Source organism: Cryptomeria japonica, unplaced genomic scaffold (assembly GCF_030272615.1).
Source record: "Cryptomeria japonica unplaced genomic scaffold, Sugi_1.0 HiC_scaffold_95, whole genome shotgun sequence".
Taxonomy (NCBI): domain Eukaryota; kingdom Viridiplantae; phylum Streptophyta; class Pinopsida; order Cupressales; family Cupressaceae; genus Cryptomeria; species Cryptomeria japonica.
The window spans coordinates 223,313-228,463 of record NW_026728917.1 but is presented as its reverse complement, the minus strand read 5'-3'; positions in this window follow the sequence as shown (position 1 = coordinate 228,463).

Below are 5,151 nucleotides of genomic sequence, written 5' to 3'. Positions count from 1 at the left end.
ACATTTGCATACACATTTGATTCACTTAGATTCATCTTACAACATGCATCATTTACTCATATCATATCATAAAAAATGAACAAGTATTATCTATCACAAACATCATTATGCATTATTTCAACTCATTATTTTTGCATACATCATCATCATTACATCATAATTAACATCATTACCACAAGCATCGTCCATCTTCTACCTGCATCCACATAATTAGACAAATCATCCATAGCATGCATCTAGAAATCATATCATCACCATGTATATATAGTAATCAAATCATCCATAGCATGAATCTAAGCATAACTCATAATCATCATCCTGTATCAACAATATACGTGTCATCATACATATGCATATAATATCAAAGCATGGGATCTCTTCATATATCACATTAAAAAAAAAGATTACATGTATCATAGTACAATGATGTCAAAATATATCGACTACCAAAATCCATCCAAGTCACAGTCCAAAATAATAATGTAACAAGTACCTAAAATATCTCAAATGGCACTCTGGCCAGATGCTGCACCACGACTACCCCCTACTCCTCCCCCACCACCTCACTGAGGAGGACCCATAACACCCCCACTTCTCTGAGCCCTCTGTGACCACTTTGATCTTGCCCACCGCATCTTAGAATAGCTCAGTGCTTGCTGACTAACTGGCACAACCAGCTCATATATTCCCCACCAATAGTCAATCTCTCCACTTGCCTGTCACATCTCCCTCAACACCACCTCAGTTGGACCCTATGCCTATGCTCCCTCCAAGACTTGGACTCTATCCTGCACCTCCCTCAACCTGTCCACCAGATCATCTCTCTCTTTCCTCACTACAGTCAGCTCCACCTCCCATGCAAATAGTTGGACATCTCTAGCTGCAATCTCTGCCTCGCTATCCTCTAACCGAGTCTGTGAGTGTAAAATCATATACTCCCATACATCTCCATCTCCTCCACCTATCTCTCCCCCTCCCATCTCCATAGGAACCTCTCCTCCACCTATGGCTCCCTCTCCCATCTCCATAGGCACTACACCCCCACCAATATCCCTACCTCCTTCTTTGGCAGCCCCTCGTATCAGTGGACCCTGTGATAGTCGCAACGACTCTCCCCCTCTACCTCTCCTCTGTAATCATCCTCCTCCACCACCTCCACCTCCAAATCCCCCTCCACCACCAAATCCTCCTCGTCCTCCACCTCCTCCTGCTCCACCAAATACTCCACCACCTCCATCTCCTCCTCCACCTTTTCCTGCTCCACCAAATCCTCCTCCACCACCTCCATCTCCTCCTCCTACTCCTCGACCTCCTCTCTTCCTCCTTTATCATCTCCTCTCATCCTCAAAAGGTGGTATAGGCTCGATCGGATCTGAAATCTATATAATCAGATGTGCAGTATGATACTGTGTGTACTCCTCTGTCACCCCTGCATCGACAATCTCAGGCCTCATATGCCCTGGTCTCGCCTGTAAATTCTGGAACTCTATCAAGGCCTGATCATATGGTAACATTGGTCCCCACTAAAATCTCTCCCGTACTACCCATGCATACTCCCCTGAGCCTCTCGACAATCCCTACCTCCGTCAAAACTGCCTCATCACTCTCCCTGGCACCTGTCTCTCTATAAGGTAGGATGTGCGCCCAATCAAAAAGTGTGTCATAAATACATACAGTAGCACTTCTGCATCATCCTCCCAAGGCTCACACTCGATATACAACCTCCATATCACTGTATCTAGGTCATCTAAAGCCCGTCACAAAAAATCCAACTTCCTCAGATGGGGCTGGCTCATCATCCCTCCATACATATAAACATAGGGCTGATATATCACCCTAAATATCAAGTAGACTGTTCGTGTGACTGGCAAGTGCTCCCAAGCCCAGATGTGTAGTAATGTGATCCCTACTGCTAGTGATCTCTTCTCTCGGTACACCACCTCGTGTAGCTCCCTATAAATATGTGCTAGCACACATGGTCCCCAGGCATAGTGGGTCCTCTCAGTCATCATCTTCTCAATCACCTGGTCCCAACCAACGGCTAGTCCATGTGAACGTCAGTCGGGGCACACCAAACCCCCGACGATCCTGGATAAAACTATTGGTAAAGGCTCATACAATGCTACTATGTCCTCCTAGGATACAAAGTCATCCTCAATATAAACATCATCAGCAAATATTCTCTACACCGTCGTCGTCCCTAATGCTTGATCATAGGTCACCAGCTCCCCTCTAATCAGGATGTGTAGTATCCTCCACACATCCTCTAGCATCACTGTCATCTCTCCCATCGCCAGGTAGAAGGTACATATCTCACTATGCCAATGCTCGGCCAGTGCTGTCATCAGTCCGCAATTCATCCGAATCACGGGACGATAGATCATATCGTACAAACTAGTCGCAGCGACGCAGAATCTGTCTGCCTCTGTCAGCTGCTATGTGGCAGGATGCTGCTCCGGCATCTGTAGAACAGGCACGTCCTCTTACACACATCAACAAACATTAGTTGTTTTGGTACAAACTTTCTTAAGTTTTCAACCTAGACTATCAACAGATACTTTGATCAAGTATCTTCGGGTCTCAATAGGTAATCGATTATGGCAATCCTAGACTACAACAGACATTTATCATAATGACCTAGTCTCAAGGGGGCTGCTATAATTCACCAAAACAACCAATCAAACAATCAACTGAGACATCAGGCTATGTTCTCTAACACTGGGGAATTTTTATCACAATAGTGCTATTCTGCTCACAATAGCGCCACAATTTGTGCACAAAAGTGCTAAACAATCAAACACGCTAAATTAACTACACAACAATGCTATTCAATAACAACAGCACTACAACAAACATACAAACGTGCTAATACTACAATACCACTACTACTATGTAATGAAAGCACTAAACCTAACACAAGCGCTACAACTACTATACAATAGCACCATTGCGGCATAATAGTGCTATTCTAGGCGACAATAGCATTAAAACATGGTTTTAGCGCTATTATCTTGATTGGACTTTGATGCCTGAAAAAACATGCCAAAAATGCACAAAACACAAAATTCAAAATTTGTGTATAGCTGGTTTGTAGTTGTCTGGCTGTTGGAATCGACAGATCCACTCTAGCCGGTGATCTTCTATAGGCATAGGCATGATGATCGTTGCTCACTCCTTCACCAAAAATTCCCTATCAGAGCTCTAAACTGCCAAGGAGATAGGTGCAAATGAGCCTATTTTTTCCCCTTCCCCCCCATATATACCATCCAGCCCTAACCCTAATTCACCCCGCTTACTGTTGTGGTCCCTCTAAACTTCCAACGTCTCTCATTTCCTCATTTTACCCCCATTTTTCTCCCATCATTTCACCGTTATTGCTAATTTCTTGTATTCTACCTCCCCTCAACTTCTTGTTCTTTTTCGAGAGATCACCCGATTTTTTGAAATTTTTTAGCCCATCTGTCGAGGGGACATAGCACCCACTAAATTAACATTTATGGGGCATATTTCTTCACACCTATTTTTCTTTCTTTGAAACGATGTGATAAACCGCACCGTCTCAAAGAGGGGCAAAAGTAGTCACATAAATCTGTCCATTTAATTAAATGAATATTTACTATTTATTTGATTATTTAACTATTAATAATCAGTTAATTAAATTAAAATTTAATTAATTCATCCTCAGCCTCTTCTCCTATTAATTAAATAAATTATTCAATTTATTTAAATATTAATTAAGCTACATTCTTAAGGAATTAAATGAATAAAACATATTTATTGAATTTAACCCTCTTTCCTCTTTTAAATAAATAATAAAATATTTATTTAAATCCTTAAACTACTCCCCCCCTCCCCCCACTTGCATTCTCCTACAAATGCAAGTTGCACCTATTTAGTTGAAATAAATGAATTTTATTTTAATTAAAATCCTATTTTCCCTCACCCACCAAACCCACTTACATCTTAAATCCCCTTCTAGACAATTCTAACCACTTTCTAAATTCTTCTAAACCATTCCTAATTTGCCTAATCCATTTCCTAAATATTGTCACATTCCTAGGCAACTTGAAGTCACTTCTCAAAGCCTCAAAGTCTTTGAAAAGCATTAAAGGCTTTATGTATTCAACAGGTTAACGCCTAAAGTATTCCAAACCATTAATGGCTCTTACATGACCATTAATGCTTAACTCAACTCACCCACATGGTTAGAGACTTTCCTCTAACTTAACCATCCTTTTGACTCATGGGTCTCTTCAAGCATTAATGGTTAACTCAACTCACCCACTAACTCTTGTACAAGAGTTTAGCCATTGGATAAAGGCATTATTCATTGGATAGCGACTTTATTCATTCAACTCAAGCTTAACCTTAACTCCTAACCTAACCTTCATGTCATTTCAAGCATTTAATGCTTCTTCCCTCTCCTCTCAAGCCATCTCATGTTGGCATTTGTCATCCTGGGATTGGGTTGAAAGCCCTCACATGGATCATAAATCTTTCTATCTTGACCCTTGTTGAGATTACTTAATCTCAACCATCCATTGCCCTATTTTTCCTATAAATAGAGCCCATTCCTTCATAATTCAGATCCAGAAATCTTGTATGCATCTAATCTATAGTGAAATTTAAGAGATCATTTTAGGAGTCATCTAATCTACATTGTTATTTTGGTTAAAACCAAGATAGCTTAATTAGGCTTTCTCATATTTCGCTTGCATTTGCATATTTTAAATCATTTTTCATAAATCTTGAATCTCCATAAGACTTCCATAGTAGTGCAAAGAGCTAAGGGCTACACTCATGTGGAACTTGGAGAGGAGAGGAACAAGGGAGAAGCTACTATGAACATGTTGGCAAGCATTTGGAAGGGTCTTGTGTCTTTCTTTTGTTTTTGCATACTTTCCATTAAATGTTTGATCTCTCTTCATATGCTTGCTTAGGATCGTATTTCGTTTATGATACTAACACTAACAGTTGATTCTTGAGTCTTTTGTTTGTGTTCCTAACATCCTATTTTGCAGTGCATCGGTTATAGTAAATGGTACATGTATAAAAATGTGTGTAAATAAAGACAACATAATGTGCAATGTATGAAAATATATGTAATTGAATAAGAATGATAGAATGAAAAGAAAGAAATTAATTTAAACA